The following is a 23,866-nucleotide window of genomic DNA, read 5'->3' on the forward strand; positions in this document are numbered from 1 at the left end:
CCTGACCCCAGGAGGCACAGGGGCTTTCCCAGTGTCTTCCGCAGTTTTGTGGGGCCACAGACTGTTCCTTGGGCAGGGCTGGGACACAGGCGATGGGCACAGGCACTACTGGTGTGCGGAGCTGAGCCGGCAGCCGCGCACGCCTCCCACCCGGACATGCTCATTCTGTGCTTTAAATGCATGTTAAAAATTTGTCTTCTCCTTCATTAATGCCAGAATTTATTGCAGAAGAGAGAATTTCTTTATTTTAAAAAACCTATAGGTGGAACATAAGCAAATTGCTGGCTTTTACTAGCATATAAACTGGGAAAAACCTTTGAGATACATCTACATTACACTAAACTGCATCCATAATTCATACCTAAAGGAGAAATTTTTAGCTCCCTCGGAGGTTTGCTGGTATCTATTATTGATGGGACCGTGTTAGGCAACAATAGGCTCCCTCGTATTCACACGCCATTTACTGTGTGAGTCAGGCTTCAGCACCTCTGCTCAGCAGCGTGAGCTCTCAATTAGATCGTTGCAAGGATTTGGAAGGGATTTAGTTAAGAAGCTGGAGTGATGTGGACTGAGTGAGTTGGGAGAGTATTTCTAGAGGGATTCCCACTCCCTGTGGTTAATCAATAGATCAGGAACGTGAAAGACACTGGGAACAATTAGTTTCTATTCAGATCTCCGAGAGCAGCATTTGCTCAGCAAGACTCTGGGGACACAAGTGTCTTCGGAACTGGGAATGTCATAATCCGTTCCTGGCAGTGACCAAAGGGGTGGTGGCTGGCAGTTGGCCGGGGCTCAGGGCGGAATCACCAAGCGTTCAACTGTGCGCGATGCAGTGGGCACAGCTCCTGCTGCAGGGATCGCCATGGGATTGCAGGATTTGGGCTGCAGGGATCACCAGGGCTGCAGGGATCACTGCAGAGATCACTGCCGGGACCGCAGGGATCGCCGCTGGGACTGTGGCACTGGCAGAGCTCTGGGAGCAGCTGGGGGAAGCAAGTGCTGCAGGGAGCCAGTGTCCCCCGTGTCCCCACCTACTAGGCTCCCACGGTGGCTGGATCTGGCGTCTCCAGCCCCTGCTGCATGGCACAGCCCCACGGCACAAGGATGTGCTGTTGGTTTGGCCCCATGGCATAAGGATGAGCCGTTGGTTTTCAGAACCCATCAGCCCTGGAAGATAATTGAAAGAGCCATTTAGCACTTACAAGAAGCATTGCTCGAGCAGAATGCGAACACAATCCCACTTAGAGATGAAGGCAAGTACCCACAAACCAGACAGACCAAAAACATTCATGGCACACTGTCCCTTGATTAAGGTCTCCTCTTGTTTTTCTATCCTAGCCAGGGCAGTCATAACTATAAATAACTACAATGTGTTGTTTCCATAGAAAAATATATGAAATCTCAAAAAAAAAAACCAAAACAAAAAAACAAAAACAAAAACAAAACAAAAAACCAAGAAAACTAAACCCCCTATTTAAGCCAAGCTTCAAACAAACCAACAGAATTTTAGAGCTGAACGGTAAACCCTTTAAATGCCTCAGGTTTATTTGATGTTCCCACAGAAAGTAGCTTCTTTCTTATTCAGCTTAGAGGAAATTTTGTTAAAACCTATTAGTTTAATTCCTGTTTGTTATTGGGGTTGGCTCTTAAGAGTATATCACCCGACTAAATGTGCCCGTTGCCACTAGCAATCACAAAGTTAAAGATGGAAATATTATATAGACTTAGGACTGGGTCTTCAGATAAGTTAGTTATTCTATTTATTTATACAACCTAGTCTGTATTTGATCATCTGGATGCACCAGCCCTGCACCCCTGGGCTGGTCCGAAAGGCTGGGGGATCGCATAGACTCCAAGGCGGGAGCATCAGCACCACCAACCCCAATCGCTCCCTCTCCTTTCCCAAATGCGAAGTTAAGCCAAAAGGTTCCTAAAGCAGCTGAAAGAGCCAGAGAGATTTTGTGAAAACACCTGCAAAATTTGCTCTTCCTTCAAACATTTTTGAGTTGTTTTATTATTATTTTTTTTTTTAAATCAGTTAAAAAGAAAAACCAAACAGATATTGAAACGTGCCCCAAGTGTTACAGGGCACCGCGTCTGCACCGATAGAAATGGGGCAGCTCAGGTCCCTAAGAGCCAGGGCAGGGACAGGGGGTGGGACAGAGCCCAGGGCTGCGTGGGGCGCAGGGACGAACCCCCACCCCAGAGCCTGGCTGGAAGGGACTGTCTGGACAGACAAAGAGGAACCAACATTCTCATCATGATTAAATGATGCACCTATTTACAACGCACATAGCAGTTAGTTTCAATCTAAGATAAAGGTTGCTGTTAACATAAAAATCCCAATCCTTCCCACCCATCAATGCTGAACTGAACTGGATCCAGGAACCACAATGCAAATCTTAGGGCTACAAATCTCACTGACAATATGTTTTGTTCCACAAACAGATGCAAAGCCAAGTATAAAACCACACACCGATCCTTATCTGACAGTTTTCCCTTTGATTAGCTCTTAATTGCTCATTAAGATTTGGGTGGTTTATGTCTTTTCTGCCTGCAGGGTCATGGTGACATCCAGCCAGCAAACCCTGGAGAGCAGCGCCCTGGAGAGCTCTGCCCGCTCAGCCTACCTGGTGCTGCCTCCGGTTTGGGTGCTGCCCCCAGTTCAGGTGCTGCTCCCAGTTCAGATGCTGCCCCCTAGTTTGGGTGCTGCCCCCAGTTCAGGTGCTGCTCCCAGTTCAGATGCTGCCCCCTAGTTTGGGTGCTGCCCCCAGTTCAGGTGCTGCTCCCAGTTCAGATGCTGCCTCCTAGTTTGGGTGCTGCCCCCCAGTTCAGGTGCTGCCCTCTGTTTGGGTGCTGCCCCCAGTTCAGGTGCTGCTCCCAGTTCAGGTGTTGCCCTCTGGTTTGGGTGCTGCCCACCGCTTCAGGTGCTGCTCCCAGTTCAAGTGCTGCCCTCTGTTTTGGGTGCTGTTCTCCATATCTCCCCCTCCTCATTTTATTTCAGTGTTGGTTAAGGATAGTCAGCAAGGATGGAAACAAATGACTGCTGAAGGAGCTGCAAAACAAAATCTTTTGGAACAAAACACATCGATTGTGGCCCAGAGCCAAGGCAGTTATTGCAGAATTTCCCCAGCATTGCCACGATCTGAGCAATCACCATTTGGCTCCATTTGCTGGCTGTGCTGGTGCAGGGCAGAGCTGGCACCATCCCTGTGCAGCCCTGATGAGCCGGTCCCTCGGGTGCTGCGCCGGGTGGGGGTGCAGACACCGGCTGCTGGTGCCAGGTGTGCCACAGCAGAGCCCTCGGCGCAGCGCAGGTGGCAGCGCCCACCCTCACAAGTTGCAGGGAGGTGGATGCTCCTTTCCTCACTCCTGCAGTGAGCACCAGGATTAGTGGCGCTGAGCATGTCAGGGGTCTCGTGTTATTGTTTGTGAGAAGTTTGCGCGAAATTTTAGGATTTACAAAGTAGTCATATCATTTAATCCTCTTTAATGAGGTTTGGGGATTTATGGGCAAGACATACTCATTTGCAGCTTAGACAATTAACCTTGGTTAACCTATAAAGAAAACTTCAGAGTAAGTTTGACTTGTTCAGTTATTAAAGCCGGGGGCTGGAGGAGCAGCAGGCAGCCTGCAGCACCTGGCCCGGTCACGCTATGGAGCATCATGTACAGAGGAGCCGGCAGCATCCCAGGCGCTAGGGCTGTCCTGCCCCAGCCACACGTGTGCCTGTGCATGCTCCTGCCAAGGTTTATCCAGGGATGATGCATGCACGCCGAGCTGTGCTGAGCGCAGCAGCACTGCAGCCTCACTGGGTGTCCCCGATGGGGCTCTGTGGGAGCTGCTCCACTCCCCACAAAGAGCCCCCAGACACCTGCTGCCTGGCCCCTGGCTGCTCCCCCTGCCTGCACCCCTCCTGTTCCGCAGGCTGCTCCCTGCACTGGGGCTGCGATCCCCTCAGCGGGGCTGTGCTCAGCCAGAAGCTGCAGCCAGGACAGCCGTGCTGCTGGAAAGGAGCCAACTGGGAGCGAATCCCACCTGGGAATCCCAGCGTACGTCACTTCTGTGGCTGGAAACCCTTCAAGGAGATGGCAGTGATGGTGCAGGGCGCTCGGCTGCCAGAGGCGTGGGAAGGCAGTGAGTCTCTCCTGGAGAACACCAGCAACACAGGGCATGGACGCTGAGGAACACCAAGCACATAGGGCAGGGACTACTTGGCCTTGCTCCTGAGGACATGGTGTCCCCATGCCCCGGCCATGGCGTCCCCTCCTTCCCCAGCCCCAGCAGTGCCTGTGCTGTCGGCAGTGGTTCAGGTGGCACAGTCGATGCCCAACATATTTGCAGGACAAAGCAAACCTGCAGCCCAGCACGGCACAGCACAGCATGCAGCACCTGGAACAGGAGAGTCCTTAGCACCAGAGGGGACACCTGGGCAGCATCCCCAGCCGGTGGTGACATCTGGGCAGTGCGGCCAGCCTTTTAAAGTTCTCATAATTCCACAATAAATCAGCATGGTAATTTCTCTCTGCAATAAAGCTCCTATTCCTGTTGCAAGCTCTCATAACCGGCACCTCGATCTTTCTGTGCTCTTTGCTCTTTATTACCTTTCAATGACTTAAGCCCCTGAACTGAATAACTTCATCAAGGTGTCAACCTAAACAGATTTTTCCCTATAATGGCCCAACTCTCACAGGTTCTTAATGAAAAATATTGATTCCGAAGGATTAGTTGCAGATTTATGTGGTGGATGCTGATCCCTCTGTCACCTGATACCTTATCAGTGGATGAAGGAACTGATCCTCCCCGCACGGTTTTAAAAAAGCAATCACAGACTGTGTCAAGCAGGAGCTTATTCCCAGAGAAATGCATATGAAGCTGTGTCTGGATCAGATAGGATGCTGAACAGAGAGCTAATAGCAGGGGCTGGGGCACAGCCAGCGTGGCATGGCCAGTTTGCACCTTGGTGCCTGCTGGGGCCGGGCAGAACCGGTGTTGCCGGTGACTGGTGCTGGTCCCGCTCTAGGGGGGCCCGGGCTGGCCCCGGGTACAGGACGGATCGACAGCACCCGCTGGGTCCTGCCCACTCCCTCGAGGCTCCCAATGCCACGGAGCATCCACCGGAGCATCCCCCGCTGCAGGAGCCTCCCCTGCCCCGGCTGGCAGGGACCGTGGCACCGCGGGGACAGGCTGCACCGCCTGGCAGTGGGTCCCAGGCAGGGACCCCCCGCCCCCTGTCTGCGGGGCTCTGGGATATGTGCCGTGGAGGAGACGCTGCCAGCAACCGTGTTTAGTGGCAGCCACACATCTGATTATTCATCTTCTTTTTCCCTCCCTTCAGAAACTTGCAGCTGAAATTAATACATAAATTACAGCCTGGAGTGAGGCATTACAAATAATAGCAGAAGGGCTTTGATTATTTACATTTTTATGGAATGTGAACAGATCAAATACATAGAAGTCACGAGGCACATGGAAGAATTATGTCGTGCTCAGACACGATTTAAAGGCCATGTAAGAGGGATCCCTCCTGGGAAGCGATGAGGCAGGGCTGGTCACTCTGGACCAGATGAGCGATGTACAAACATCACAAAATAAACCTCAGCCCTTCAAAACTTCAGAAAGAGAAGAGAAAGCCGTGACTGCCCCTGGCACCAGCCCCTCAAACACCCCTTTTGTCTCCCTGCCACTTGCTGGGTGCGGTAATGAATGTTTTGGCAACAGCCTTGCTCAGAATCTAATAAAATTATTCAGGATTCTGTGAGGAGCCTTGGAAATAGAGGCTGTCCTACAGCAGCTGTGTGCAACTACGGCAGCAGAGCTCTACGTTTTGGGTTGATTTAAAACCTCATTCGTTTTTCATTAGCTCAGAATTGCTGCAGACGAAGGTTCATTTTTACTACGTGCGTGGAACGCGAACGAAAATCGGGATTTTGTTTCTTCCATTTACCCAGTGTATGAAGTCACCCGATTTAAGAACGAAAGCAGTTATTTACTTCCAATTACCTAAACATGACTGAGAGGAGGTACATCCTCACTGTGGAATGACTCCGTCCAGCTCACCCTGACAGGCTCCCCTGCCCACATGGCACAGCGGTGGGAAGGATGGGATCCAGGGGGATGCAATCTGCCTGCCCTGGAGGGCACCCCAAAAAGGGCTGTGCAGAACCCATGCCCCTGTCACCCTGTCCACAGCCTGCACCCCTCCACCGTCCCTGCCACCACGTCCCCATGTGTCACCCCCAGCCGCTCCCCGCACTGGTGCAGCCGCAGCTCCAGAGCCAGGGGGGTGTTTCGCCCTGGGTGGCTCTTCCTTCTGATTTTGTAATTTACGCGATGATCACACTCCATTCGCATTCCCAATTACTTTACCATTCAGGGTGGAAAAAACTATTCCACTCATTAAACCGCAATAATTAAAATCGAGGCTTTGTGCTGCTTCTGCCTTTTAAACATTTTACAAACTCTCCCCAAATTCCTGATTTCACAGCTCCCGCCAGGGTCCCAATTTCACGGCTAATTTGTAGAGCCGTTGCCCATGGCGGGGCCAGGCAGGCAGCCCCGGCAGTTGAGGCGTTCCCACGGCTCATCTCCTACCAATATATATTTATTCATTCACTTCTGCATGACTATTCAGCAAGCATCAGGTGTCTGTCAGTGTGCGGGCAGGAGGAGGTTGGAGGGGCCGTTCCCCCTGTTTCACCTGCTCTCAGGTGGCACCTGACGGGTTCCCCTTTCAGCCCCCAGCAGCCACCCTCCCAGCCCGGCCCTGCCCACCAGGCACGTGGAGCCTTGGCTTGTGCCCAAACCGGTGGGAATCAGCTGAGCTGTAACCACAGAAAGCCCTTTTCCAGGCACTCACCTAAGCAGTGGGAACATAATGCAGTTTTATTCTGACTTTTCCTCCCAGTCTGGGTTTGCCCACCAATTTCTTCCTCAAAAGTGGGCTGCACCCTTGGCCCAGACATGCCCTTTGTTACTAATTGAAAGAGAGGAGTGGAAAGGCAGCATATATTTTTTGTATGCAAGAATAAATGAGAATAGACTGTAATTACTTCTAATTGAGCCTTCAGAATTCAGACAACTTTCAAATTAACATCAATTAACATAGTATACTTGATATCCCATAACATTTAATTAAGCCTCTTAAAATAAGATCTGTAAAGTGCCCCTCCAAGCTGCACAGGGATGATCGCATCGGATGCTGCACCTTGCAGGTATTTAAATAAAACCCTTGCACAAGCAGCAGTTTGGAGCCTGCACGGCAGAGCGAACGGTCAGGGGATGCTGCGGGGTGAGGAGCTGCAGGGACAGTGAATGCACCTGTGTCCCCTGGGGCTCGGCCACCGCGCAGGGCTCTGAGGGAGCCCTCACCACTGCCTGGAGGCCACCTCGGGGCTGGGAAGTGGCGGATGGGCCTGGTGTAGCTCCAGCCTGGTTTAGCTTGAGTCCGGTTTATGTCGAGCCCAGGATGCCCACACACGGGTCTGCCAACGCCCTGCACACATTTCCTTTCCTTCCTTGAGGCACAAGTCAGTTACACAAGACCAAAAAACAAGACGTGGCTCTGGAAGCAAACATCTGCTTAGGAGCTAGCTGAATAACTGCTAAAAATTGGTGTTTTTCTGCTTGTCGCCATCATGGATCACAGTCCTTATAATTTGCTACCTCCAGCTCTCTGCTGGATGCACATTTCTTGTCCCTAACCTGCATCTGAGACAGAATCCAGCTGTGCAAAATCATATTTCACTTTATTTAGTGTCATGGAAACCTTTACCTAGACAACAGAGGCACAATGCCAGCCCGGTGCAAGGACTGAGTCAGGGGAGAGTGCAGTGAGTCACTGTGGCGCCCTGCAGCCCCTTGGCACTTGGCTCAGCCCCCGGCCATGGGCATCTGTCCCTTGGAAACTGAGTTGTCGCTTGGGGACACTGTGGGGTTTGACCAGCTCCTGAGCCTCCCCCCAGTTCTCCTCCTGGCCAGGAGGTTTGTGGGGTCCCAGCCCCTAAGGCAGGTTCTACCAGTGAGGCTCCCAGAGCCCAGGGTGCAAGGGGAGGAAGAGGAGCCTGTAAATCACAGGTGAGCGAGGCAGACGGAGGTTCTGTGCAAGGCCTGGTGTGGCACCCATCCCAAATAAATCATAGAAACCTGATGAACTAATCCGCAGCCTCCCCTCCCCTCTGCCAGGCTGCTGACCTCCAGCTCTCAACCACGGCAAAGTGCCAGGAGACAAAAATAGCAACAAAACACCAATTAAATATTAAAACTCACAAATGTAATGCAGCGCAGGAGAGGAAAGGGGGCACATGTCAGCTCCAAAGGCCGGGCTGAGCGCTCGACCCAGCGTGAATGAGTTTTCACCATCTGCAAGTAATAAGGACAATTTGTATTGGACATTAAAGAAGAACTTCCCCGCTCATTTATAATGAAATATTTTATGCTAATGACAGTGTTGAGGGTGCGACGGAAATCCACCTACCATTGGGGTTTCTTGCATGTTTACTCCCACTCGATATTGAAACGAGGAGAAGAAACTGGGCAGGACTGGGAATGCCGTGGGCCCCGCGAGGTGCTCACCGCGTGTACCGCGCAGACCAGGCGCTGACACACCATCGATCCAGGGCACGAGCTGCTCTGTTTGCAGCACACAGCCCTGCTCCCCAAAGCTGCTGCTTGACCAGACTTCACCAGATGCTGTTCAGAGTGATTTAAAAGGTGATTTTTAAACACCGCATGGCAACAAAGGAAGTGCTTCTGAACAGATGTCGTTGTAGGTGATGACAGAGTGCAATGGGAGAGCCGCTTCCCCCCCATCCCTGCTCACTGAGGGAGCCCGCAGGGACACGCACACACTGCCCTGTTGATAATCCAGAGTGAGGAATGACCGGAGCTGCGCAGAGCTGCCGTCACACCAGCGCTGCCGTCACACTGGGGCTGGGGCTGCCGTGTCCCCTGTGCCCCGCAGAGCCAAAGCCACCAGGAGGGACAGACTGGCCAAGGGGGATTCCCCCGGCTCAAAGGCGAGGAAGCACAATGCAAACAACAGACAGATCATTGTTGTGCGGCCTTTAAAGCGTTATCACACCTCAGGAATAAGTATAAAGGTCAAAATCATTAGTTTTTGAGTTCTGAATTAAATCCATTGCAATTAGCCCTAAGAAGATAACTGGAGATGCTGTTGAGATAACAGAGCAGGTATCTCCTGTAATTGATAATTACTAGGTGTACAGACATGTACACTTGCTTTGAAAAGCATAATTGTTTCTCATCTGAAGAGATAGCTTTATTTTAATGGTCTGCAATTATTTTTATTTTAGACAGGCTGGTGGCAACATCTGTAGCCTCAAACCAGCTCATTTCTAGAGGAAATCGCTGCGATCTGCTGCTTCCTCCCCTTACCTACTAGAGGATTTGTTTGTTGTTGGAAGGGACAGAACTGGAGCTCTTTTCTAAACCTTACAAGAAAATCACACACCAAAAGCACAGTTACGGGCATTTTTGTCTTGATCCAGTTCTGCATAAGCTCCAGATATACCCAGGGTATTTGTAAACGAGGCTGTTTGCTGCTCCCCTCACTTGCTAAGCCAGGAGCATGAGGGCACGGGAGGAGGAGGAGGAGGAAGCAGACGCATGCCGGAGCCCAGTGCTGCTGGTGAGGGGGGCGGGGGCTCAGCTGTCCCCTCCAGCCCCTGGAGATGCTGCAAATGCATCCCTGAGCTCTGCCTTAAAACCTCACCCACCTGGTACCACCAGAGTCAAGTGCTGGCGAGTCCTTCCCGGTACAAGGAGACCGCAGAACATCCTGTGTCCAGGCAGGGAACCCCCATGTGCTTCGAGGCAGAAACATTTCCTTGCAGAGACCTCTGGAATGCCTCCTGCTCCTGCTGCACACCAGCAGCCTGCCCTGGGACACCAGTAGAGCAGGAACTGCTTCTGTCCCTTGGCTTTCCCAGGACCCTGAGCCAGGAAGGAGCACATATGGCTCTCCCAGCTGGCCAGGATCTGCAGCAGCATGTTCACCTGCGTGGCACAGACCAAACAATTATTTAATCAGTGCTGAACGGGACTTGTGTTATCTCAGATTTGCACTGTGGCTGCCAGGGACACCGGGTCCCTGTGCAATTGCCACTTCGGCTGACAGCATCCCGATATTATGGCCTCGGACAGTCGATGAGCATCGATCGCGTCATTAGTGCACAGCCTGATCAGAAAGCAGGCAGGGCCTGCCAAGTCTGCATTTCCTACAGCAGAGAGTTTATCTCCTCCGTGAGGACAGCTCGCAGGCGGTCGCACTGGGGGAAGAACCGTTGTCCTTGCTGTCCGGTCGGCAGAGCTGCACTGTGAGCAGCAGGAGCAGCAGCAGGAGCAGCAGCAGGAGCAGGGAGGGTTTTAGATCAATCTCTGGCTGTTGTTTCCCACACTCTGCCCCGCATTCCGACTTCACTGGCTTGTACCCTTTGCTGCCAGGAGCTCCAGCATCAGCAGGAGTGGGACAGCCCCGCACCAACCCTCAGGGAGCAGATGAAACACCATTAACCGAGAAAACAGCAATTTGCCTAAAGTGGACACGCTTCATCAATGCTAAGAGGAACCGGTTATAATTTCACAACCTTTAGTGGCATCTGATGACAGTAAATATATCTTTGTTCATTACTGCGGATACATCAGCCATCGCGTGCCCAGCATGTTGCCCTCAGAGAGGGGCTGAGAACAGGGCAAAGGGGCTGAGACTCTGTGCCGTTTACTGCTCAGCCTCCCAGGAGCTGCGGGATGGCACTGCAGGCACAATGCTGTGTACCAGGCCCCCCTGTGCTGTGGGACTGGGACCAGGGGGCCGGGGCTGCCTTGTCCCCCAGCCCAGGATAAGGCCAGGCAGAGGTGCTGCCTCCACCCAGGAGCTGCCTGCATGGCCAAAACAATGGTCCTGAGAGCCAGGGAGAGGTGAGGAGAGCACCCGTGGGTGGAGCCCACCTGCTGCAGCAACCTGTGGGGCTCCCCGCAATGCCAGTGCACAGCTGGGCTTTGCCAGAGGTGCCAGCACGTGCAGAACTGCCCATCTGTTTGCAATGCACAGCAGTCAGGTTGGATTTAAATATTTGCTCTGCTTATGCCAAATAGTTGTTCAAAATCTTTGGGGACATTAATATTTATGCATGAGTTTTTGAATAAATCTGTTATGATCGAAAGGTCTCGCATAATTGTGGTTCATTGCTGCTGTCCAAGACCCTTCAGAGCCCACACAAAGCAGCGGGATGGAGCGGTGCCACAGCGAGCCTGAGTCCTGACCTTTGCAAGAGCATGTGCAGGGCTGTCCTGCTGTCCTTCTGTCCAGCTGTCTTCTCACATGCAAAAGCAGCCAGCTGCTGTGTCACTGCACCAGAGTCCCGGGGTCCCCACACCAGCACCCTGCCCTCAGCGCTGCTGCTCTGTCCTCTCCCTTTCCCTGGCTCTGCCAGCAGCTAGTGCCAGGTGCCAGGTGTTGATGGAGCCAGTCCCTGCACCCACCCCCGCACCACCCTGTCCCACTGTCCCCTCCTCAATGCAGGGACTGGGGCTGCAGCCCCCCAGCCAGGGTGATGCTCGGGGGCTGCTGGGGGCAGATGCAGAGGGATGCAGGAAGATGTAGGGGGATGCCAGGGATCTTCACCCTATCGCTGCTCCCTCCAAACCACCCAGGCTGGGCTGGACCCTCCTCTCCCTGCCAGTACCTTGGAGATGTGCTCTTCAGCCCAGGGTAGGCTGGGATTAAAGAATGATTCATGTTTCACTCAGAGGGTCCTTCAGCCATCCGTCTCCTGAATGAGTTTCTCCCACGCAGAGGTGAGTAAATCAGGGAGCTGGCGGCGGGCCCGGCCGGACAGTGTCACCCAGGGCGTCCCCGCGGGTGATGGAGCCTGTAATCACCGTGGCGGGGGCTGCCTGTGCCTGGCAGGGATTTATCACTGCCCTGCTGCTGACACAAACACAGTTTGGGGGAGCAATGGCACTGTAATTATTCTGCAAATATAATTAGGTACAGATGTAGTGAATAAGTAATACTAAAATATATTTATTTCCCACTATTCTCCTGACTCCTGCAGCCCATTAAAATGCGTTATTATGATAATTTGTCAGAAAAACGACAACATTTATTAATGCATTAAAGTTAATTCCTAGTAAATTAGTAATTGGCTAAACTCAGATTACTGCACCGGGGCTTTTAGCAAAAGAGAGAAATGCAAGAGGAAAACAATTTGTTTTCTGTGGTTTCTCCCCCTCCTGCCAGGGCCACCTGGATGCTGCAGGGACCTGAGCTGCCACTGCTGCTGCGTGCCAGGGGCTTGGGGACAGCCCTGCCAGGAGCCACCACCGGAGAGCAATGAGGTGGCAGCAAAGATGGGGCGGGGAGGGCAGAAGTGCCACCTGTTGGGTCCGTCCTGGCGAAGGAGAGGAGGGGCTGGTGACAGCCTGGCCATGCTCCCAAGGGACGGCAGGACCCGGGGCTGGAGCAGGGGGTGACACCTGTCACCCGGCACCTCCCATCCGGGCCAGAGATCGGGCACAGCCGGGATCCCACCAGCAGAGCTGCGGCTGCAAAGCGCCTCCTGATCCCCGAGTCCGTGATGGAAAGGCCCAAACCCAGCAGGCTGCTGATGTATGTGCTGAATGACCCAGAATGTTGAAACCCAGAAAATTATGTAATTTTTCATGTATACAACTGGAAATATTTATTGGAAAAGATAAATGCAAACATGCATTTGCACTGTTGCTCCCAGCTGTCTGGGCCCTTTACACTGACTGCAAATGTAATCTTAGCAGGGTTGTTTGGGATTTAAATGTTGATGTCATTTCTGTTTGAATGCAAAGAGTTTCAGCTATTTGTTAAGTCCAGCTCCTCCAACCCCGGCTTTCCATCTTGTTTATTATACAGAAAATAACCGAGTGATTTATGAGTCACCTTTCCAGCACTGGGAAGGGAATTTCAATTACACTCTTTCCTAAAACATTCACACCAAGTAAACTCACATTCTTAGAAACATTTGTGAAATGCAGCCAGGAGAAGACGCAGCAAGAGAGGAGATTGCTGAGGATTCCTCTCAGCGGCATCTTGCAGCTGCAGTTAATGAGGCTTTGAAAACAAAACGATTTGCCTACATTTTGCTTTTCACACAGCTGAAACAGTTGTTTGCACCACCAAAGCAATGTTAAAGCCCCAAGTTAAGCACAGTCATCACAGCCATCCACAGCGGTCCTGGAGAGAGACACCCCTGTGAACGCTGCTGAGCTTTGCACCCCCATGCACACAGACGCACCTCCCTCCTCACCCCCAAGTCACCCGCACCCCCCTGGGTCCCGCCGTGGCACGCTGGCCCCTCGTCCCCATCCCACTTCATGTGGGACTGAGATTTCAGCCACTTCACATTGTCCAGAAATAATAGAAAATATAATAGAAAATAACACCCTCCAAACACTGTGCCGCGCCTGGCAGCCCCTCTCCTTGCCGGCGGGGAGGACGCAGCGCAGGCAGGCGAGCACCGCAGGCCCAGGTGTCTGCTAACTGATTAGGAATGACATTTGACTTTACCACATAATAAAAGTTTCCACTTATGACCTTTTCTACATTTATTCCGCGCGCTCCAAGATTTCATTCAGAAAGGTCATCAACAATCTTTTATCCCCAGCAGCGGCATGCAGATGCTATATTTATCATACAGAACTGGCACTCCGGGTTCAGCCAGTGCCAAACTTCAGAGACACGGAACAACTAAATCGCAGAGGCGGCTGTGAAGGCAAGAGCCCTCTCCTCACAAATGGCTTTTTTTGGCCGCTAATGGCACCCGCTCGCTGACAAACCCTTGTGCCACCAGAGCGCGGTGGGGACGTGGCAGTGGTGGATGGTGCAGCCCATCATCCCCATGCACCACAGCCCCAGCAGCATCTGGGAATAGCAACAAGCAGTCAGCACCAGCTAATCGATGTCCCTTAATGAAAGTGCCAGTCACAGCCTCAGATTTGGGCTAAATAATTATTTCCTCACTCTCTTCCTTTCATACAAGGGGGCCCATTAATCCTCCCAACCCAAGCCAGAGTGGGAGGGAAGAGACAGATATGAAAGGGGTTTTTCACATCTGATGTGCAAAAAAGTTAGTGAAAAATCAGAGGTGACAGGGGACCGGACTGCACACCTGAAATTACACAAGCTTTTAATTTGGTTAAAGCCAGACCGTGTCTGTGCAGTTACACCCTCGTTATCCAGCATCTGTATTACTGAACACTCAGCCAGGTGAACTTAGAAAGCTCATTTTTCAGTCATTGACTTATCTAGGGAAACAAACATACAGCCTTTGGGTAAGTGTTGGAAGTGCCACTCAGTGTGAAAGCATCTCCCTCGCGTACAGAAGCCGTGGCTTGGGACCAGCGAGCGGCACGCTTGGCCACCCTGTGCGGGCAGTGGGCAGGCTGGTGCCGCTCCAGGGAATGACATTAAGCCAGCGAGAAGCCTGGGTGGTTTGTTAGGCACTGATGGCTTTGGAAGTAACAGGGAAGAATAAAGGGGATTGATTGATGGATACAGAATCAATAGCCCTGAAATATTTCATCAAAAGCCTCCTCCAGGTGACTGCAGAAAATGTTACATCTAAATCAGGTTTCCAGATGGCCCAGGAACCAATATAAGTTGTGTTGTTTGCTAGTCCCTCATGCTTTCAGGCGAGGTGTGATTTAAAGGGTTGATGCTGAGAAGGAAGGTGCCGGAGGTGTGAGCCTGCGGGCGGGCAGGGGGGCAGGCAGAGCTGCAGGTATTTATAGGGTGGGAAGGCGCTGCAGGAAGGATGAGAAGGGAAAAGCCAAACTTCCTCCCCTTAGTTCTAGCACAGAGGGGAATGCCAGGATCTTTACACCAAAAGGTGCGAGGTACCGCAGGGTGACGCAGGGCAGCGCGCAGGAGCAGGGGAACAGCACGTGGCACGAGCATCCCACACCCACCAATGTGCAGCACGAGCATGGCTGTATTGACCTCGTGGTTCTGTCTGTGCAGGACACGGTCCTGACGGCCTGGACATGTCCTGCTGGGACAGCATGGAGGGGAGACAAGCTGAAAAACATCGCAGGCTCTCTCAGTAACCCCAAGAGCCCAGCAAGAGCCCAGCTGTGGGAACACAGGCCTGATGCCCCTGTCCGGCTTTGTGACTATGAAACATTGAGTGGAAATGGCGTTTCACGGAAAATGCAAAGCCCTCACCATGCACACCGGGACACGTTGCAGTAGAGAGCAGCCAAAGGCACTGTGAGCTGGGGGTGCAGCAGCGTGAGAATCCACACCCGCAGCATGACAGGAGCCAAGCTGCTGCGGCACAGCCCTCCTTCTCTGTCCATAGGTAATATTTTAGCAGTTTGATCAACAAACATTGTAACCCGGTGACGGATGGACCAAGTGTTTTAGCATGAATTATGGGCCTAACATGATGCTAACAGTTATCGATTATAAAATAACTCTTTGTCACCGAGGCCTTCGGAAATCTTTGCAAGAAGAATGAAAGCTATTTTTTAAATATTCAGTGATCGATATATTGACTAAGTGACAAGGGGTAACTTTTGGCCTGGCCACAGGGCAGAGCCGTTCCCCGGGTGCGGGCAGTGGGAGTCACCCTGAAAACACAGGTGAGCAGAGGCAGCTCCCGGCCCCCGCGCTGGGCACGGGGCTGTGCCCGGGCTCTGCCGCGGAACCGCAGCGCTCTGCCAGCTTGGCCAGGCTTCAGCACATCCCGGCACAGCTTCTTCCCCCCGTGAAACGAGAAACAGAGGGACACAATCGCACAACTACACCCTGTCCAGCTGAGCAACACCACCACATTAACACAGTTACTGACAGACTGATGTTAAAAGAGAGAACTGCAAATGCAGTGGTGTATTTTTATTACCATTCAAGCAAGATTGATTTTCAAACGGGTTTTGCATAGGACAAGTAATAATACTGCATAAAACTTGAATAGCTGGAGGTTTCAATTTCCTTTTCTGGAGAAAATTACCCTAAGTTCCTTGTGTGTGTACCCAACTCCGTAGCAGCGCATCTGGCTTCCAGAGCCCCCCAGACCCCCGAGGTGAGCGGGACCGGCAGGAGCCCCTCGGGCCGCCCCTGTCCCACCGCAGCCGCGCTCTGCAGTCCGCGCAACCGCCATCCCAGCTCTGCGGGACGACGGCGACCCCTGGTGGCCGCGAAGCGTACGGCGGGCTTGGACCGGGGACCCCCGATCCCACAGCACCAGTCCCAGCCAAGCGTCCCCCCGGGCTGGGCGGGCAGCCGCCCCCGCCCACAGCCATCCCGGCACAGCGCCATGGGAGCCCCCGACCTGTCCCGCGGCCCCTGTCTCCCCGCGAGCAGGACAGAGCTGACGGGGCCCCGCAGAGCACCCGCGCTCCCCGCCCCGGTGCCCTCGCTGCCGGCGGACAGGCGGCCCCTCCGGGAGGTCCCCGCGGGCCAGGCGGCTCGGCCCGCTGCGGCACGGGGCCGGAGCAGCCTCTGCCTGCCCGCGGCTCCGGGAGCCCCAGCGCCGGGCCGGCACACACCGCCCCGCCCGCTCCCCGGGGCAGGTCGTCTCTCCGCTCCTGCCCTGCGGAGGAAGGGGGGAACATGGGGAAGGGCCCACCCTACCCTCGCTTCTGCTGCGCGGCCAGAGCCCCCGGGACCCCCCGGACCCCGTCTGCAGGGCGGGTTTGGGGACTGCGCCGCCGGAGCCCCGGCCAGACCCGATCCCAGCCAGACCCGATCCCCGCCAGCCCGCTGCGGTGCCGCGGCGGCTCGGCAGAGTGTGCTCTCTGCTCGCACAACGCTGCCTGCACCGGCAGGAGCTGTCCTGCTGCCGGCCCGGCAGCTGCCGCGGAGCGGGAGAGTCTGCATGTTCCTTTTCCTGCAATAGTTTGAATCGAAGCCCCGCTGCTCTGGAGAAAGCCTGGCTAAAAGAAGACAGAGCCCCTCTCTCCCCCTCACCAACGTTCTCCATCACGGCGGCAGCCTGCAGTTCAGCTCTCCAGCAGCCTCCTGCCTGGCTCTGCATGGAGCCCACCCGGGAATCCTCGGGCACTGTGGAGCCAGCAGCTGTCTTCACTGCTCAGCAGAGCCTCCCTCCCAGCAGCACTGAGCACCTGTGCTCATCCACCCCCCCAGAGAGCCTTTGAAAAGGCTTTAAAGCAGCAAAAACCTTTCTTCACCTTCTGCAGTACAGTGAAGCAAGATTAGGCTGGGCTTCAGCTGCACTGCCATCCGTGCAGGCTGGAGATGTCTATGGGGAAAAAGAAAATAAATACAGTAGTAAAATGCCTTCTGTTAACCCTGGGACAGTGACGAGTTGTGCTGAAGTGGCAAGATCACCCATTCTGCTACTTTTCAGAAAACTGGTGGCTGTTTTGAAGTCGGCATGCTCCTGTGGCTGGAAAAGGCCAGGGCACTCAGGGTGTGGGTTACCCAGCCCGCAGGCTGGGAACAGCTGGGGCAGAGTGCAAACAAGCACTGATGGTGCTGGACGGTGCTGGATGGTGCTGCCCGGGGCCACAGCTGCCGCACAGAGCAGGGGCCACCCTTGCCCTGCCCGCTTCAGCTCACACTGCAAACCTCTGTGCCACCCTGGGCTCTAGAGAGTCCCAAGCGCCCAGGGAGGTGCTGCCCTCAGCGTGGCTGCGTACCCACCGGTCCTGTACCACCCCTGTGCCGGGACACCCAACAGGCTCGGACTGGAGGCTGGGTGGGCTGGGGGAGTCCGATTCAGCCACAGCAGCGGCACTGCCGGTCCCCAGTGCCCAGGAGCTCCAGCCCCGAGGAAAGCAGCATGCTGCACGGGCCTCAGTGAGCAGAAGCCCCTTGACACACTTGCCAGGCTGGAGCTGCGGCCGTTCCCTTGCGGGCTGCGTGCTGCTGCTGTGATGGAACTGGTGCAGTCACAGTGCCTGTCATGCTGCCCGGGTATTACGGTGCAATATACTCCTGTGGAGCAAAGCTCAGTAGCAACATCTCCTTTTATCTCCTCTGCCTGAAGGAACAGAAAGGAAAACAACTTTCTGTTCTGAGCTATTTAATTTTGTGCAGCACTTTACTGCCATGGTGAAGATGCTGTAAAGACCCTGGGGAGGGACGGAGGCTCTCAAAGCCCAGGAGCAAGGGAGCTCCCTTGCCCCATGCAGGGCAGTGGTGACAACAAGCAGAGGCCGCTGTCCTCTCTGGAGCTGCTGTCCCCCCTGGAGCTGCAGGCACCAGCCACCCCAGCCTAGTGCAGTCTCCAGTCCCTATTGCTGCTGCCCCTGAGCAGCAGGAGCACTGCGGTGGATCTGCTGGCTCAGGAAAGGCTTTGACTTGAGCATGGACAGCAGCTTCGTGGCTCCCCAAGAGCCCAGCTGCCTCCCAGGCTGGCTGTGCTTTGTGCCATGAGGGCTGCGGGAGGCTCCTGCCCCTTTGGTGCTCAGGATGGGGAAACAAAGGCTTGTCCTTTGCCAGGGGCAGCTCCACCTCTCCTGGATGCTGTGGCTGGCTCTCGGGGAGCTCCTGCCTTTGTTTAAGCTTAGACACTTGCCTGCTTTCCTGTTTGATTCCTGATCAGCAGGCAACAACACGCCTGCTGTGATAGTTCAAGTTGTGTTTGTTTCTGCCTTTCTTCCAGCTGAGAAATTCACTCTGTGAACTTTTCATCCTCTTCTCCTGGGGCAGGAGAGGCCACGGCTGGCGACGTGGGTGGTGGTGAGCGGGTGTTTGCTGCCTGCTCATAAAGAGGCTTTCCCAGCTGAATTAACTCAAGAGACACGGAGGCAGCCGGCGCCTTGTCACTCACAGTAATTTCAGATTTCAGAGCGGTGATTTTGGGGATCCTCTCTACTCCTCAGGGTGCTGACAGTTCTGTTTTGTCCAGGTGGCTGGAGAAGGCAAAGGAGGGAGGGGAGTGGGTGATCTCGGGCTTCCTTGACAGGTCTGAGTGGTGCTGAGCCCATGGGAACTGGGCCGGGTGTGCTGTCCCCGAGAGCCACAACCCGGCAGAGCCACATTCCAGCACAACCAGGGCTGCGTGGCTCTCGGTGCGGCAGGGAGCAGGCTGGAGCGCTGGCATTCACGTCACCTCCTTGCTAATAGATGGGACTCGGGGAAGCACAGCACCTGCACCTGCCCTTTCATTACACTTTGTTAAGCACCCTGTAACTATGACCGATGGCACTTCCCCGGGCAGCTGCTGCTGTGTGTGTTTCAGTCGTATTTTTGCTGTGCTGGCAGCACAGAGCCGAGCAAAAGAATAGCATAGCTGTGTAGAGACATTTGCTGAGGCTCCTGAAGTGATGCTGAGGGAACTGCAGCAAGGAAAGCAACAGCTTCGTAGGGAAATCCGGAGGCGGGGAAAACGGCTGCTGACAAACCATTGTGGCATGGCTTATCGAGTGCCTAATGAAGGCTGGCACCGTACTCGGGCACCGTGCCCTGCTGATGTGCTCCTGCTGCTCCATGTCCTGCCTGGAAGGAGAGCTCCTGGCCTGTCCCATTCCTACACCAGTCAATGGGTGCTGATGCTTGAGGTGACTCGGCCCCTCCATGCACACATTATTCCTCCCATAACAGCCAAGGCCATGCCTTCCTGCAGGCCATGCTGTGAATCCGGCTGCACATGCCACAGTGCATCCATCCTGTCCCCTGCCTGGGGTGCAAGGACCTTGGAAATATGCCCGTCCATCCCTGAAGAGCCAGAGCCTGTCCCAGTGCCACCAGCGTGGCACAGAGGGAAGCTGCTGAAATGGCACTGGATCCTGTGGGCTGCACTTGGCTGGTTAAACACGCTGAGTGTGGGTGACTCTACCAGTGACACAGGATTAAATGGGGGCTGTATGTCCGATGTCCCATGGACAGTCACTCAGTGGACACACTGGAAAGGATGTTCTGCCCTGATTAAGTGTCTCAGGGACTTTTCTGTCTCAGAGTGAAGACAGACAGTCAAGCACCTGGTAACTCTTTGCCTGCCAAGACTTGTGGTACAAGAGGAAACAGATGGTGCTTTGCATTCACACAAGATGAGAGCAGAGAAGTCTCTTCTGGCACTTAAAGTGTGAGCTAGGCGAGGAGCAGAATTTTGTACCTTCAGATAAAATCTTCCTCCGAATATGCTCATGTTCTGGCAATAAATTTTAAAAAATCTTGGCTGTCCTTATTGGTGTATCAGCCTTTGCCATTGCAGAACTGAGCTGCAACCAGCAGGAAAGAGCAGTCGGCACCTTGGGTCAGTTAACACTTTGCAGCCCCCTCTGAGCACCCCATGGTCTTCCCAAGGGCATCCCAACCCTGTGGAGCTCCCAGACCCGGCAGCAGGGTGACCCGGAGCCGGCAGATCCTCACCAAGCCATTCTCTGCCCTTGGCAGGGGCTGTGTGAAGATGCCCCAAGATCAGTTTTCCAGCAGCACCAGGTATGGAGGTCACTGGTGCTGGTGCAGCTGTGGCTGTACGGGGCTCTGTGGCTTCTGCAATGCCAAAGGAAGCTTTGGAGCACATTCCTGGTTTATTTGCTCAGCAGCAACCTGCAGTCCTAAGCATGAGATCATGAACCCGTGAGAATCGTCAAGTTCTCTCTTTGCAATAAATCAGCATCTCATTGCATTTGTAACGTATCTTATCAGCTTAATACAATCCTTATCCAAAAAGCACTAATCCAATTCCTCTAGAGAGATGCATCTGATTAGATTAATTAATCTGTTTGCACTGGAGATTTTCCTAACACTTGAACTTCTTCGGGGCAAACTCCTCTCTGAGCCCCGAGCTGTTCTGTCTGAGGGCAAAGAAGGGCAAAGGCATCGCAGTGGGGACACAGCAGTCGCAGGGATTTGGACGGGGGGAGATGCCCAGGAGCCCCCAGAGGGTGCAGAGCCCATGTAGACACCGTGCTCTGGCACAGGGCAGGACATGGGATGATGCTGTGACAGGTGGGTCTCAGGGATGGGGACACATTGCTGAACACCATTCCCAGGGCTGTTCCCACTCTCTGGCAAGGACTAAAAAATATCATTAATGTTTGTGTTCAGATATGCTCTCCCTGTCCCTTCTCACATACAGCAAAAGAGGTGATTTAAAATTTATCAGCAAGTGTCAAGATAACCTACGCAATTCAGAATCAAAGTGCAAAGACCAGCGTGAAATGACAGCTGCAGCATCCATGGAGTCACATGTTTTATCCCACTAAGTACATGAAAATTGCAATGTGCTTTTCTGCTATTCAGGCTGAAGGGCTCCTTTAACACAGACCATCTCCCGTTATCAAAGTGAATGATTTCTTTCATTATTCCTGGTTATGAAGCCTATTTTCATGTTATTTGTCATTTGTGAAGCAATTTGGTTTAAAGATGGCTTGAAGCTTTTGTACTGAGCAATCAGGGAGAAAGTAGGGAAGGAATAACTAAGGGGAAGATTGGGATTCCTCGTCCACTCTTGCATAACAAAAGCAGAGGCTGCCCGGTGCAGGGTGAGGATCCGTCCCTGTCACAGGCACTCGATGATGGGAGCGCCCCGGGGCTCAGATGGTTTCCAGGCCATTGGGTGTGCAGGATGGGGCTTGGCTCTGCACTCCCAGCTTCCTGAGAATTAACAGCACCTCTGGGACATGTGGGGAATTTAAGTGACTTTGGAGCCAGTCACTTTCTGCAACTCACAAATTTGGACTTAAGAGCCAATCAATTGTGCAGCTGTTTTCGCACCGCCCAAAATGGAGCATAGATCTGCTGGAGGAATTTTAGAGGGAGGTTTTATCCCCCTATCTGCAGCTGGGCTGCTATTCCTCATGCTGAAAAGCCAGCTGTAAGAACGTCCTGAAACCAAATCCTGCGCTGCTGCAGGGCTGATATATCGCTCACCAAGGAGCAATACTGTGGCACAGCCAGAAGGGAAACAAGGGGCAGAATCAATTCTCCAGCAAGTGGTGTTTGATTTTCTCATAAACCCCTAATATTCCATGTTTAAAAACGTAGCTGCTCAGCCTTGAATTGAAAAGCTGTGGCATTAAAATGCCACAGAGGGCGGCTGCAGCCAGCACCGGTCCATTGCATCCCAGGAACAGGCCCGTTGCCCTCCTGTGCTGCTGCCCGTCCCCATCCCCGCAGGTCCATGTCCCCAGTGCTCCGCAGCTGGGCAGGGCTCACTGTCCCTGTGCTGCACCGTGAGACAGAGTTGTGCCCATGCCACATGTCCCTGCACAGCTGTGAGGGCTCAGGGACACCTCACCTCTTGCCTGGTCACTGTGCATGGCCAAGGGCACGCTGGTGTCCTGCCTGACCACGGGGACAATGGGGTATCCTGATGGGCATGGCACCCAGCAGGGCAGGGGGAGTAAGGACCACATGCAGCGGGGGCTGAGTGGCCTTTTGGGGGTGCCAGAGGCATCCCCAGCATCAGGGCTTGTCCTGCGGCTACAGGAGATGCTGCTCACCCCAGGAGCTGTGGGCACTTTGCACTCCAGACAAGCTGCTCTGAGCACAGAGGTAAGATCCTGTCACTGCCAGGATATTTTTACCGGCTGCTCACAGAGAAGTGGCATTGCAAGTCTGAAATAGTTGCTGGTGTAACAGCGAATCCAGGGACTGTGCCTGCAGAGGCCCTTCCCGACGGAAATGGATGCCATCTGCTCTGGCACCGAGCGCATCTCACAAGGGGTTCAGTCCAGTTTCAGGGATTTTGTTCTCTGTGTACCCTGTATTTTAGGAGTGAAGTGAGATAGGGTGACATGACTAGGGGTTTATGACACACACAGCAAACCCTGTCTCCTGAGTGGTCTCCAGGCTCGGGCAGCGCAGTCAGTGCAGGCATTGCATGCAGTGCAGGCAGCGCAGGCAGTGTGGAGCTGAGCCCGGCCTCCCCAAAACCAGCCACAGACAGGACGGGCAGGGTCTGTTCTGAGCCAAAGGTCCACGGTGAAGCTCGCAGGAGCTGGCTGGTTTTGGGGGTTCCCGCCGCAGGATCAGCTGTTGCCGCGACATTCATGTGACAGTGATGGCCGGTGTCGGCGGGGACAGGGTGCGTTGGCCGCTGATGCCGGGCTGGCAGTGGCCTCACAGCTTCTCCTGCAAGACATACACGTGTATTGAATCTGTTCAAAATCGTATCCTTATAATTACAACAGTCTGGAGACAAAAAGAAAGCCACTTCTGCGACTGAAAATTAAAGATACTGCTTCCTGATCATTGTAAAATTGACTTCTAAAATAAGATACTTAATTAAATGTATTCATTCTTCTGACACTGCTCAAAAGAGTTAAGTCCAGAAATGATGCAGAGATACTGTGAGATAATGTATTCATGTGGATGGTTATCTTCCTCATAAAGGCATTATGAAAGTACCAAAAGTAATTGCATTATATTTATGTCAATTCTCTTATTTAACTTGGCTGCAAATGAAGTATTCTGTATTGAACTGCAACCCATTTTAATTTACAAAATGAGCTCGGCTTTGCTCTGTAGTATTGCAACTAATAAAAAATGACTCAAAGGAGCAGATCTTTTCCATATGAATGCTCGTATAGACCCTGCACAGGCAGACTCGACGGATGGAGCTGCAGCTGGACACGGAGCCCATCACAGGGCATGGCGGCCAAGGGACCGTCCCACGGCATGGGGGTGGCAGAGCCACTTTGCTCGGATAGGCCCTGTGCCCTGTGGCCAGCACAGGTGCTCTCCCGCTGGCTCAGCCCAGTGGGCCTTGGTTTGCATCTCAGGTGCATTCAGGAGGAGTGGGGCCGTCCCACGCTGCCCATGGCGTGACAATGACACCTCAGCCACGGCAGAGCTGCCACAGCAGCAGGACGTGCCCTTGGCCACAAGCAGGGAGGTGGCAGCACCCTCCCGTCCCCGTATCAGGGCTGTGCACTAATCCAGCCTGATGTTTCTGC

This window comes from Nesoenas mayeri, assembly GCF_963082525.1.
Source record: "Nesoenas mayeri genome assembly, chromosome: 15".
In the NCBI taxonomy this organism is placed as follows: domain Eukaryota; kingdom Metazoa; phylum Chordata; class Aves; order Columbiformes; family Columbidae; genus Nesoenas; species Nesoenas mayeri.